The 15,087-nt window shown below is 39.7% G+C and overlaps 1 long non-coding RNA gene across 1 annotated transcript in view; it reads right to left on the bottom strand.

Annotated features, from left to right (window-relative positions):
* The window catches only part of LOC136997739 (uncharacterized), a 66,306-nt gene that overhangs the window by 10,328 nt on the left and 40,891 nt on the right, over positions 1-15,087 (bottom strand). Inside the window, exon 7 of the long non-coding RNA XR_010888358.1 lies at positions 7,972-8,096. This is a non-coding gene — a long non-coding RNA (uncharacterized lncRNA). The remainder of the gene's footprint in view (positions 1-7,971; positions 8,097-15,087) is intronic.

Raw genomic sequence — 15,087 nt, 5'->3', positions numbered from 1 at the left:
CGCGACACTCTTTTTAATTGCAATTAAAATCTTTTACATAAGTTAAAGGAAGGCCTATCCATGCGGAATAATTAGCAAAGTGCTTTCAACAGAGGACGCCAATGGCGCACCGTAATTGGCAATAAAACATTTCATTGAACCGCTAACTTGGCTCCGCGCGCGAGCGAACGAACCGGGGGAGAGCCTATTATCTTATGATAATTCGCGCCCGGGGTGAAATTAATCGAGTAACTACAATTTCATAATGGCTGCGCCCTTAAAGCAGGAGGCACCGCCGCACTTACTCACGGATACGGCGTTGCCAGCTCGTAGGCGGAAGGAAAGGGGACGCGGTGTCTTTCTATCTCTCTCCTCGTTCGTTCGATCTATTTGCTCTCCGTCCCCGTCGCACCTTCGCGGGCCCGTGCGTATAACTCGAATGACATAATTGAATAATATAACGTGCCACCCTTCCTGAACAGAACTGAACCGCGCCGGGCTGAGCTGAACTGAGTAACAGTGGAGCGAGTCCGGGGCTCGTGGGACCTCTCGTCACGCATATTTCATTACGCGATCTGGCAACCCTGTAACCCCATCCACCGTCTACAATCCGACCTCTCTCTGCCCCCAGCATCGTACTACACGGCACGATATACATTCGTCGTCCGAGCGAATCGGCCGATCCAATCGAATCGAGAAAGCGGTGCGATACCTCTCAAATCGGTCTACATAATAAAGCGTGTGCATTCAGTGGACCCTCTTCCACCTTAAAACTCTCTACCGCAAAAAACGTGAAAAGACAGTCTATCTCTTTGATCATATAAATCATATTTCGTACCCCAATTTTATATTAATGTTTTAGATAAATAACGAATAGATTGTAGATTTGTCCAAGGACAAATTTATATATACAGTAACCACAAGGAATATCTAATATATGTACATGTTATTTTTTATGTCTAATTAAATTTTTATTTAAAAAATTTTAATGAAGTATCTGTAAAAAGTTCGCAAGATGGAAAGAACAACGACAGTTCTGAGGAATCGTGTATATAATTTGCAATCTTTTAAATAGTGTTTCTGACTCTTTACACACGCCGGTATCCAAAGCAGAGGACGATACAAAAAGAATAAATCTTAGTCTCGCGCTTGTAACTGGTGTAACATGAACCATATTTTTCTTGCTGCTGTAACGTGAACCCACATTTTTCCTACGCCAGAAATAATGCCGATAACCCTCGCGCTGACTTTTATCGCGATATGGTAATTTCCCAAAGACGCAGCCTACGTATGTACGTGCGAGGAGCCGTAGCGATCGCGCGAATAAGATATACCGTAGAGATATCTGTATAATCCGAGGTATTAGTAAGCATCCTCGTGACACTAGCATATTCCGCCGGACTACTCCATTTGCACCAGACCCCTATCTCGCCGTCCTGCCAGTTCGATATAATACCCCGGTAATTCTCCGGGGAAACGATTCTCCACGGATCCGTTGCGCCTCTCGCTAAAGAAGTCCTCCCCCATCCGGCGCGATTCACATCGATTCACACTCATAAAATAACGCGCGACTACATTTTGACAATTCTATTACGATTATTTCGTCGCGCCGACAGCTGCCGCAGATACTTCACTCGATGACCGTCTTTGCCGTTTTATCGCGCAATAAAGAGCGATGCCAAGCGGTCGTGTAATTGCGCCTCGAGGAGATATGATTCCTTTTCATTAAGCTCGCGCTCGTGTGCATCGATTTATCTTTCTATCTTTATTATTATAGCCTGTATAGAGAGCAATATTAAGAGTAATTTGATAACTTACGCGGGATGAAAAATATTTATCAGACTTCGAAATTTGTAGAATATTTTATGCATAACAAAGAGATAAAAAAGAAATTTATATTTTGTTAATATTATCAACTAAAGAATTATCCGGTCTCTTATGTTTGACTAATGTACGATTGGAATATTGTTGAGCAGCAATAAACGTTAAACCGTATCACACTATGCATTGGAGATTGAAGATTGCGAATTGGAGATTGGAATTCGACTTATCAAGACAAAGTGGACTAAGATTAAGATTGGTCGAATTCTAATCTCCAATTCGCAATCTCAATTTCCAATGTATATGAGCTTTATGTAAATTTCATATATATATATTTACGTATCTATTGACGATGAATAAATGCATACTTGCTCATGCAAATAACAAAAACCATGTGGCATTTCAATTACTATTAAATTATTAAACACTATTATTAAACAAATTAAATTCTATAAGAAGGTTCTTCGCAAACAACTGCGACGGCTCCGTAGCCATTACTATATTACATTTGATAGATTATCACTTAAACACTGTCAACGCATTAATTCAATAATCTAACAATATATCTTGTGAAATAATTAGTAATGTTCATTCGAAATCATTTAGATGATCCATACAGCTCGAAATAATTGTTGCATAAGTATCGCCACTGTTATCAATCTGTTATTCCTGCGATATAAGTACGCGCAAAGGATAAGCTGACGGCTTATCGCCAATGTACATTTCTCTTTCTTGGACAGGTAAGACTCGTCTACGTGAACAGAGGTATATCGGATAAGGAATGCAGTATCCACGACAGCCGGAAAAGGTAGTGCGGAACGGAAGGAGAAGAACCACTGGCCAGAACACATGTATACCACCGTATATGGGAACGTATTGTGAGCGCAATCGCGTGCCACGTGAACGGTACATATTGCCTTCTCACAACTGGTCCATTTAGGGATGTCGCCTTTCATATCGCTACGGTTTAAGCACTCACCTAACGATGACTTGCTCGGTTGCTCACTTTATCCGCGTGATTTGCATTACTCTACCAAGAAATGTGCAAGAATTGCATGCAATGCTGCAAGAATTGCACATCTCTTGCAGAGATTATATACAATCATTTTCTAATCATTCAAAGTCTGTTTTATAATTTAATAAAATCGTCATTATCAGTGTCTAAATATTTGGCAATATATTTACCTCGCCATTTACATAAATTATTATAGCAGTATAGTGTTTGTGCACATAATTAATTTTATTATGATCGTTTACATGCCAACATACCGGAGAAACTGAGCATCAGAATAAATTGCACAATAACGGTTCATAGATTATTACTGTCACCGGATGTATTAATCAAGTATTAGTTAATTTTGTGAACATTAATATAATTATATAAAATTTATATATCAATTTATTAATTAAAAACGTAATATTTTGTTACAATATTTTTAATATTTCAAAATTATATTTTCAATACTTTCAGAAAAAATAACTAAAGAGTGCGAGCATTGTTTTATAATCTATTGGCCCATGAATGGATATTCTACTCCAGCTCCGTGATTCGTATCGGCTACAGCGAAAAGTTCAGGCTGTAAACGAGTGGCGAGGCGGGGTGCGGGGTCAGAGGGCAAGAAGGAGATGGGGTTCGGGGGTGAGGAATTAGAGAAAGTTTTCGAGGGTTGTACTGACCCCTGTTCGCTCATTGTTAATATTTAGGGTAGCCCGGCGCCACGAACAATGCTGAATGTCCCCCAACGTGCGACTGGGAGTGTCTAACGTTAACCTGTTTCAGTTTTAGACTGCATATACTTGCACAGACGTAGCGCATCTATTCTCGTACACACGCGCGAACGCACATCCTTGCTCACAGAATCCCCCGGGTTATGATTAATGGATCTGGCGCATATTAGCGCCCACTTGGTGCACCCTCCTTGCGCTACACCATTCACCATTTGCATTTGCAATTTAATGATCCTCCCTGGAGGCTGATTGACTTCTCTAATCATGGAGACTGATTTCACGCGCCTAAGCGTCTCGATTGCTCGAATTCAGATTTTATTTCACTACAGCTCGTGTAAATATACTACTATCACGATAAATTATAATTATATTAGAATTTTTTTCAATATTTCATCATAACGTAAAGTCAAGATTGTGAAGCTATGAAATCATGATTATTAAGAATATAACATTTTTCATATTTGACATGATGATTTTTATTGCAAAGACAAACGTAGATAGAAAATAGATTTACAGAGTTTACGTTTAAGTTTTTGGACGAATAGCGTATCGGATGTACTAGGAATTTGTTGCAATCGATGCAATTGATGACTACAATAGTACGTGTAGCAACTATCGCTGGGTCAGCAGATGGACCGAACTGACCGATGCTTTCAAGGGGACAATAAAGCTCATACACATTGTATCCCACTCGAGTATCCTATTGTAGCCGTATGTGAATCCGTGTCGTGCCACGATCCGATAATTGTGATTTCACCCACGAACCATTTCGACGAATCACCAATTTTCCAAAGGACCGTAACGGAACCAAAGCAATATTTGGCTGAATCATGCGCCGAACGCTTTCTGTCGTCTGATTACTTAAATATTTCATATCAGAAAGAAATAGAAATCAAAAGAGAATAATAAGAGAGAGAAACTTATCATAGCGATAAGTAATATATTAATCTGTACAAAGAGCAAAATTTGAAGTTATATGTCTTTATACAAAAATTTAATTCGATTAATCTAATTTTTATCTACAAATAATTCTGAAAACGAGAAATATTTTTTTTGAATTTATGTTTCCCATAAATTTTACTTCCCAGACTTACACTCAATTGTGTACAAATCAAACTAGCCGCGTAACCACCTGCTATCGTTGGACTGCGCTCGGACAACGTCGAAGTGGTGTACTCCGCGGTGTTACCGTAAATATCGAGACCACGGACTACACGCCAAAAGGATGCAACGATAGGAGGGTACACGCGGACGGGCTCGAACGAGGAAGTAAGAAAAGCACGGCTAATGGCTGAGCATTCGCAGAGTTAGCATGCAACGCCGCGTTTCGAGACACGCAAACCCGGGGCCGGAGCCCACGGTGGGCAACAACCCACCATCGTGTGTCAGTCGGCTGATTGACAAGTCGAAAGATTTGCCCGCGATTATTATGATCGTCTGCGTTTCGTATCGCTCGCTTACTAAAATTGCCGGTGGGTCGTCGAGAGGTCAGCGTTAATTATAGTGGTACCGGTTAGACGGACGGACGGATATCTATCCGTTTATCGGATCACACCGAGTCGCGCCGCCGCCAACCATGCCGGAGAGCGCTCGAGCGATCGTTCGCTTCGTTCGACATCGCTATCGGGGCTAATGGATGAACAAAAGAGTAACACGCGAGGGGGAAACAAAGAACGGTATGTACGTGTCTACGATGTTTTCCTCCCGACGTATCCGCTTGTGCACTCAAGGGCGGATTTACGCATTCTGGCATATGTCGATTGATGGTACGCTTTATTGAGGTTTATTATCCTTTTTCTTTCTCGAGAAAGCCATGTTACAATGATTACTTGTTTTCTTTTATTGTTTAATTTTTAAAAAGCTATACTTTTTGGTCGTTCAGAATGTTATTATCGCCCGCAGATTTGATATTTTAAATACTTGAATCTGGTAAAGGATAATATTGTAGTTATTTAACTTTTACATATTTATTCTTTATGGTGATAATAATGATGAAAATTCTGTGGTTTGATAATATCTTCGATTTTTTTTTCAGTAAAATTTATTAATATCAAAATTCTCATACTACTTTCCAAAATCTATTTCAAACACGCGAGAAAGATACGGTCGGATTTACTCTTCCCGGAAGATACGCGCGACCGACCGTGAAGTTAGAGCAGAACGACGTATCCTTCCCCTGTGATCAATTAGATAATATCGACTAAAATTTGCCGTTTCCCGAAATCAGACTCTCACATTGACTTCCGCTACTTATTATCGTATCTAAGCTTAGTATTCTTCTCGATCGCACAGCACACATTTAAGCAAAACAAAAGCTGAAACGCTGCACCTGCAAAATTAGCTTTATCTTTTTATCTTATTGGTAAAAAACAAAAGCAAACATTTTTGAACTTCCTATCTGATTTGTCGAGCGATAAAATCACCTTGTAAATTATACCATATACATTTGCCATTAAAGTAGTCGCAACTATTTCGTAACAAATCTGGAAAATCCGAAACACGATATATGCTCAGGTGAACAACTGATTGTAGACGTAAGTGGCGCGGCACAAACAGACCAAAGACTGCGGCACCGCGGTCGAAGACGTAGTTAGGGTGAGTAAGAGAGGAGTAATTCCTCGGTATAATACTGCGTCAGCAGCAACAGCAGCAGCCGCCCGCCGTGGGTTTCCCGGCAGAACAGATACGTATGCTAATGCAACGCGATGCTCGTTATAATAATCTACAAGTCGAATGCGCGCGGATCCTCGCTCTCGCAGGTTGCCAGCCAGCGCGCTGCCGGTGACACTCGTGCCGGCGCTATCTCGGGCGCGGGATCACGGCCAACGGGGGAGTGTGAGGGCCCTGCGTAAGCCGGTTATCTAAATACCGTAAATAACATCCCTCGTCGTAGAGGAGAGACCTACGACCATCTCTCTATGCATCATCCCTTTTCGCGCCCTCCCCTGCTTCATAACGCACCAATCCCTTACCCATCCTCGACCGAGTCAGCAATGCTCCGTGGCGTGAAGGAATCTCAACGGGATGATATTACATTGCGCGCGAGCATTCTTTATGTCAATCTTACAGATTAACCATATAGAATACTCTCAGAACTATGAAAAATTTTGGTTTCGATGAAATTAATGTTTGCCAAATGCTTGTTCTTTAACGTAAATTTTTATTTTAATTTTCGTTAATATTTTTTTTCGCAAATCTAAAACCAAAAAAAATTAAAAACAAATTACGGTTGAAGTTAACGGATGTTGGCGAAACCAGATATGGGGAATGTGTTTCTTACAGCAAGCGCTGCGGTTATGACAAACTATCACCGTCGACGGCTGTAACGTTTCGTTAACATCGAAGCCGAACGGCTGTCAGAGGCACCAGCCAATAGACAAATGAATGCGTCGTGACGAGCGGCATTTCTCGCTTGGTCTGTCGTGAAAACGGTTGGTGGGTCTCTCCCCTTTCAGGACCGATCGCTAGATGTTATCGTTAAAAACGTTATCGTCATCTCGTAAATAATCTTTAATCTCCGAGCACTCCGCGCTCCTGTCAACCCTAAAATGACACTACCTCGTCATTTATAGACGCGACAACGGGAAGATACCTATCTCTGGATTATTTTCTGGATAGGCAGATACATCTCCGGCCCCGCATCGATGCCCGCTTAGCACGTGCGCGACGACGGCATTAGTTCGCACGTTATATCCGTCGACGCGCTAATGCGACGTTCCTAACAAAAGCAAATATGAAACGAATGGTCACCCTTACGTAAAACACATATCGATCCACCCCTTGACGTCGTTTTCGGAATGTACGACATCGTTATCGAGGATTATCCTTTACGCGGCTCAACGATACCGTTGCTACGAAGCGCTAAAAGCGAACGAGAGTAATACCGTGAGGAGAAAAGGTATTTTCTGATCGTGCTGGACACGACTGTGAAAAGTAGATGCAATCTGCATATGTGCATCATCTATCTTCTCATAAATCTGTTGCTTTCTTAATTATTGTAGAATTATTTATTAATAAATATTTAACTAATTAATAGATTTCAAAAATTTTTTTGTTATAGACTGTTCGATAATACCAAAAAATTCTCCAGAGTAAGTAAAATTGGTTAATTTTATTTGCATATACGTCTACGATTTAATAAATACATTTTTTTTAATCATAATTATTATAAGCTATCTTGCATCTTGAAGTAAGAACAAATAAGAAAGAAAAAAGGAGTAACGGGAAAAACAGATTATAATTTAACATTCCGACTTGATTTATAGCAAAGGAAAGACCATCTTTTATGAGTTGAAATGTTGCACGATATTAGACACGTTTAACAAATGTGATAAATCCGAACGGGTCTAGAATGTTAAAGTAGTACAAAAGGAGAAAAAGGAATGTCACTCATTGTCAATAACCATTTTCAAATACTTCACAGCTGAACATATTATTACTTACCTTTGTGTTGTCTCATCGCTTTTTATTGTCGCATATAATAGCACCGGCGGAGCTTGACAGCAAAATAATGTAAATTTGAATACACGACTAAGATAGAAGTCATAAGGTCCTTTCAGTAATATTATCTGTAACAAAGAAACCATCAAAATTATTACACTTATGTTTACCACAAATTATACTGCACATATTTTTATTTAATACATATCTTCAATTTTTACTTATTTTTAATCAGATATCCTCATTTTTATCATGTTTGCGCAACTTATTTGTATAAATTTTCCGAATTTTAATATAACTTGATAATTGACAAGTGTAAATAAATAAAAATTTAATCAGACTTGCAACCAAAATAGAAGTGTTCTGTTGACGCACGCATCCGCATCCACCATTTTCGGTTAAGTTTCGGAGGACCAGGGAGGGATGAAAACGATGAAGTTTATTTTATAGCCGACAAGGGGAGCGGCCTTCGGGTTCTTAAAGGTAGAATATGTTTCGTATCATCATAGGGGATTTACCGCCATCTCCTTCCTATCCATAACGCTCCCGCCCGCCCTCCCGGCAGCCATTTTGAATACATTCTCACCCGAGGAGAGTTATCTGCGAAGCGTTTCGATTTCCCATTTAAAGTATCTTATATGTACACGTTCTCCCGGGAAAGGATGCGCAAAAGTAAGCGTCAAGAATAGATGGAAGAGATGCGGATGTCTAAAAATATTAGCCGAGCTATCGTTATTTTCATCTTCCTTTTATCCATTTATTCCATCAAACTATTTATTCCAACAACTACTTGAAATATATTTCAAATTATAGAAAAATTGCACGAGCATGTTGATAACAAATTATTCAAAATCGATATCGACTCTGTCTTAATCTATTTCCTTGATCTGCAAAGAAGAGAGAAAAAAAAAGCGGCGCTCGCCCGTGTCTTCCAATAAATCGCGTTATCGATCGCAAAGAAACGTGTATTAATGTCATCAAGTTTCAACGGCTGCTTTCGCATTCAGATCCCGACGACACTGAGTAATATACCCGGACGAGGGATAACTTTTTTCGATCTTCTGAAGAGGGAGGAAGAAAGTGTTGATGGGTAATTCAGAGAAAAAGAGAAAGAGAGTGAGAGTGAGAGAGACGCGATGGTCGGTATTGGCTCGCTAGCGGCGTATGCTTATTTTAATTGAAACAGTCGAATACCGCCACCACCTTGCCTCATTCCACTACCATGTCTCTTTCTCCGTTTCCCTTACCTCCCGCCCTTCTTCTGTCCCTGTGGAAGGCGACAAATTCTCCCTCCGCTGGCGCTCCTGCCGCGTTAAAACGACCTACCACCGCGCTCACCCGAGGATATTGTTTCAAACGAATATGCAAATCATGAGCCAACCCAGAACGTGGTCCGCTGTAATTTCTATTGCCTCCACCTAGCGGGCGACACAAATAGATATCCTTAACGCTCCCCAGATCTAAAGGAGAAACGTGCGCCGAATGTGCTCCGCGCGATCCAGCCGCCCCTCTCACACCCCTCGCTATCAGCTACGTACCAGAATTTCCGCGGACGCGGCGGGGAAAGAGCGAAAGCAATTCTGCTCAAAGATTACCATTAAGGGTGTAAACAATTTTCATTAAGCCGGCATCGCGTATCCACTGTTCGCAACGCGCTGTTCGACTTTATCAGTAAACTTTAGACTAAATCGACTGCGCGCTGCAAAGTTAAAAATTTACACTCCGCGCTGTCTGTGTGCCGCTTCAAGTGAATTTTCTGTTTCATCAAAAATGTTTCCTGCGTTATATGCACATGAAATTATAAAAAAAATTCTATCTTGAATTCTATCGCAAGATATAAATAATCTAAAATAGATTTCACTTTAAATATAAGATATAAGTCGAGAAAAATTAGACTAGTGCGTGTAGAAAAATTCGTATGCAAATATATTACAAGTAATAATCAGAGCTGCTTTTAAATCGTCCAACCAATTCGGAGAATTCCCAAACCGCTCCGCGAGAAGTTCCGTGTCTACAGCGGGTAGTCTAGTATTTATGTATCGACTCTTGCGGATGGCGAGATCGATTGCAAAAGTTGTAGAAAGCGTATCTCAACACATAGAACGTCGCTATACGTAGCCGTTCTAAATGTCTGCGAACGGAGTAGCGAAACAAATATTCATAGTTCTCAAACCTAGTTTAAGTAGAACTTATTTTACCTTTCACGTAAATTGCAATAAGTTTCAACATCATTCCGCATTTCTTTAAAATAGAATTTAAAAGTAAAAGAACAATAAGAGTAAAATTCATATTTATATGAAAATATCAATTTAAATGATACGAAGATACTTCACTAAACTATTGAATCGATTCTTTCTTTCTGTTAACAAAAATCTGTGGCGACGTGGCGACACAAGAATATAATCAGACATGCTTCTGAAAATCAGATTCCCTCAGCTAAGAAGGAAACAAGATCGATGTCCTCCAGCCCAGTCCGGGGACGCTAACCTCCCCGGCTCCGAAGCTCGGTTAACTAAGTGAGAGAGTGACCCGTACTTTGTTCTCCCTCGCGCTGCGCCGGCAGGAATATATTGATAGTCAGCTCAAAACTCCATTAGGGCCGGCCAAGTATTCTCTCGTAAATACGAAAATGCTATCCCATTATTTACTGGTTAATTGGATTAATGAGACTCGTTATTCCGTAGAGGGCCGTGACTCGCGACCCACTCCGGCTCCAGTCTCTGTCGTAGAGGAGAGAGGAGAGTTAAGAGGGATGGGTCACCCAGCGGTAGGGTCACACCGGCGAAGGATGAGGGTAGGGAATAAAGGGTAAGATCGCCACGTGGACAAATATGTCCCGACACGTCGCCGACACACGCGCGCGCGTAAACCGTACACGCCGACCATGTCTCGCAGAATAATCACTTTAGAATTTTACCGCCAAATCAGATTATCGGTTTAAGCCCACTGTAACATCATCGAAATCACTATGGTTCGAAGGGATTTAAAGATCTCAATAATAATCAAACCAATCTATATCTGTTAATAATTATAGAATTAAAATAATAAATATTTAATCAGCAAAAATATAATATTGATATAGTATCATTAATCTTATTATTTTATATGCAGATGTTGGCATTTTTAATATTGTTTGAAATTAAAATAATCATAGAAAATATGAAACATTTGATTTAATAAAGATTTGCGAAAAGAAGAAAGAGTGCATATTCGGGCATAATTTGCATTTGCGTACGTGTGATACCTTCGAAATATGAAAAAAGTCTACATCTATATCCATTATATTAAATATTAAATCTTCTGAAATGAATTATACTTCGGTAGCATTAAAAAGCTTCCTGCTTTCGCTCGCTTTCGTGTTTCGACTCACCGCACCGTCGCGTTAAGGGCTTCAGCGACAATTAATTATTCCTAATGCCTCCACAAAGTTCGCGGCGCCTCGCGCCAGTTTCGATTATTCGCGTGTTATTGGAACGATAAATCAAAGATTCTCTGAGAAAAGCTGCACGTCAAACCCGAATTCCGCGGGAGGGATACACTTTTGAAATGGCAAGCTGACTTCATTAATCAGCGGCGCCGCCGTGTCAAGGGCGCCGTACTAGATGCCGTATTATATGGAATAAAATTAATGAGATACACAGAAATACACTCCAGTTCCGGCTCAACGCCGCACACGCGACCTCGCAGTTCCGACAGAATGATCTCCCTTGGACCCGGACCTAGTACATATCGTTCAATGCTCCAGGATTGACTTAGACACCTTCGGCATGTACACGATCATGATTGAAACAGAATAAAATAAATATACCTTCCGAAATATTTGCCAAGCATACGAAAAGATAAATACAGGTAATAAATGTGTGAGTTTAAGAATTTATCAATTTCATATAATAAATATTCCATGAATACTAATCTATATTTATCTTTTTCTATATGTATGACATGTACGTATAAAATCAAATAATTATAGACTTTAAAAATAATAAGAATATAGCATATTAATAGTTTTCAACTATCATATCGTTATGAATTAAAGTGATAGTGATCATTAATCATTGATTTTATCAGTTTGAAATCTTTTTTGATTTATAATTTTAAATATTACATAAAAAAGAAACAATGCAAAATAACAAAAATAGTAATTGTGTTTAGCAAGGAGATAATATTTCATTTCTTTAATGATACTCAAAATAAATTTACAATGTTCTAGCAAAATTAAGTACGTCGTGATTATCTGAAACAATAAAATAATTGGCATGTTTGCCTTCATGTATTCGTTAGCTACTAATATTGTTATCAGATTTTTTCTTTCTTAAATCAATTTCTATAAGTAAAAATTTTTATAAGTGAAATATATGTACCGTTTGTAAAAAATATCTGAAATAAGAAAAAGCCACATCTAATATAAAGTATATATTCATCTCGGTAATAATTATTGATTATGCATCTATTTTCTATATTCTTATTTCAGTTCCCACGGAAGTCTGTAGCCCGTTAGAATAATTTGAATTCATACATGCGAATCGTGACGCGGGTTAATTTCTATAAAAACGGAAAGATCGTTTCTCCGCTAAGGTGTCCTGCTCCAGCGCAATTTAGAATATACCTAACTAGTCGTGCAGTTCGCGGTCTGGCGATAGTTCGAGCGCGAGAACGTCGCCCGAAGGGCGAAAGGACCCGCCGCGCCGTCCAACTTCCGCTCTCCGCCTTCCCCACCATCTCCGTCATCACGCACGCGACCGCTACCCGCAAGCAAGTAAGACAGAACGAGAAACGTGGACAGCGTGCCCGCTGCCGGGAAAGCGAAGTGAGCGCGAGGGAAGAGGAAGGGAGAGAGCGAGAGCGAACGAGGAAGGGAGGAAAACGCGGTGAGAAACGGAGAGTGGGTTGTAGCAGCCTCTGGTTCCCCAACGGGATAGCCCAAGGGGGGTGTAAAGATGGCGGCCGAGGAGGGAGAGAGAGAGAAAGGACGCGCGTCGGTTATGATAAGGCGATGCTTTAATGACAGCGCGTTTCTATGGCAACGGGCGTGTAGGGGCTGGCCGCCGCGACGCCCGGCGTCGGTCAGCTCGGGGGGTGGAGAGTGCATTGAGCGGCCAGCCGCCATACTAGTGGACACACAGCCTCGATTCTCAGGGATGAATTTCTCTGTGTGTGCGCGCGTGTGTGTGCGAGCGTGTATACCCCGTGCCATTCTCGCTCCCCGTTTTACTCTCTACTCTGCCATTCCTCCTCCCTGTGATGCACACACGCGCGATCGTCCTCTCCTTTCCTCTCGCACGCAAGGGGGATTCCTCCTATTCTATCTGCTCTTACATCTACCATTTCCACCTCTGCCTTTGTCTTCCCATAGCTGGGGCACAGCAAAACCAGTAACAATGCAGCGTTATCCATCTTTGGGATTCGTCTGAGCGTCGCGAGACGTTTTCGAGTCTTGAGCATTCAGATGAAGATCATCGTTTGCTTAATTTGACGAAATACGTTTCTTTCAAAATACATATTCGGAATACATTAGGACAATTAAACGCAAATTTTATCGTAATAAATGTCAAAATGTTTAAAGCCTATATTGGAATATTTAATAATTAATCAATTTTTCGATATTTAATAATTGTATTTCTATTTGATTCAAAAAATTATTAAGTTTTTGAATTATACACTTGTACACTATCTTAGTGTCGTTATATATTAAAAAATTAGCCAATTAATAACAATATTTATCCTTAAATACATAACATAATAAATACAAAACGTAAATACTGTTAGATAAAATAAAAATAATTTTTAATTATTGTAAAAATTGTATCAATACATGGCCTTATAGCTCAACATTCTTTATTAAACTACTATAATTGAATAAAACTTGGAGTGGATAAACTTTTTCAAAGAAATAAAAAAAGTTGTACAAGTTTCAATTAAGAATTTTCGCAATAATTTGATTTCGCTTGGCGATGCGGTGCCGCGATTTCAATTTATCCATTCTAGCTCAACATTAGGGCATACATAAGGATTCCCCAAGTTATTAAGCGGGTTCAGAAGTTTCCCCGTAAAGTTCGAATTCCCACAATTAAATGAAGCGTACGACCCCCTGCGTGCGAGAATCTAGAACCTCCTCACCTGCAGAAATTGCTCGGGACACGTTAGCCTTTCAGCGAGAACATTTTAGGAGAACATCAAAGAATCTTTAATCGCTCTGCGTGCGATCCCCCTTTGCGACGCCTCTCGGTGAATATTCTCGATAAGCTGGTTGCCCTCCTTTAGGCTATATATACATGCCACTATATATTTCATTAATACTACAATAGACACGTTAAACCAAACATTCTCATGCAATAGCAGCAGCAGTTGCAATTTTATTTTCAATTTTAAAATATACTATATATCTTTCTAATTTATATAAGTTATTTCAAAACTGTCGTCTTTTGAACTATACAGTTTCTTACCGATTCTCTTTAAAATATATAAATAAAATTGAATAAATGTACATAAATAGTTGATGCAACTAAAAATTGTAATTTGTAAAAAATATATAAATGTAATATAATATATTAAATATAATGTATAATAAGATTGTACATTCTTGCGACATTGCTCAAACTTTCAATCACGTTTTGAAATTATAAAAGACTGTCATGATTGTTTTTTTAATATTTTCTTTTGCATTGATTAGATTAAAAATCTAAATACAATATTTATTAATATTCGGAAATATATGTGGTCACGCATTTGTTAATTAACATAACACGTAATTGTTTCTGTGATTATCGATGATACACTATCTTGTCTTACATTTTTAATAATATTCGCATAACACCCTTTGACCCACAATTCATCATTTTTGATGCTACTCTAAATCTGCATATTTGACTCAACCTGTTTCGCTTTTGTAGAGTTTTCGAGGCGTGACATTCGCGGCACGACCACATCGACCATGGATGCGATAGTGCATGCCGAAAGAGCTGCCCTCGAAAATTCAAAAGCAAATCTCCGTGGACGGCGCGGATATACATAACGGAATTTCGTAGTAGAAACTCTGGCAGACAAACCGGGCATCAAGAGTATCCGAAAACACACAAGGGATGTTTAGGGGAACGCAAACACACCATGTCTCTGCATTAT

This window comes from Linepithema humile, chromosome 2 (assembly GCF_040581485.1).
Source record: "Linepithema humile isolate Giens D197 chromosome 2, Lhum_UNIL_v1.0, whole genome shotgun sequence".
NCBI classification, from domain to species: Eukaryota; Metazoa; Arthropoda; class Insecta; order Hymenoptera; family Formicidae; genus Linepithema; species Linepithema humile.
The sequence above is the reverse complement of the archived record's forward strand: the minus strand, read 5'-3'. Positions and strand labels throughout refer to the sequence as shown.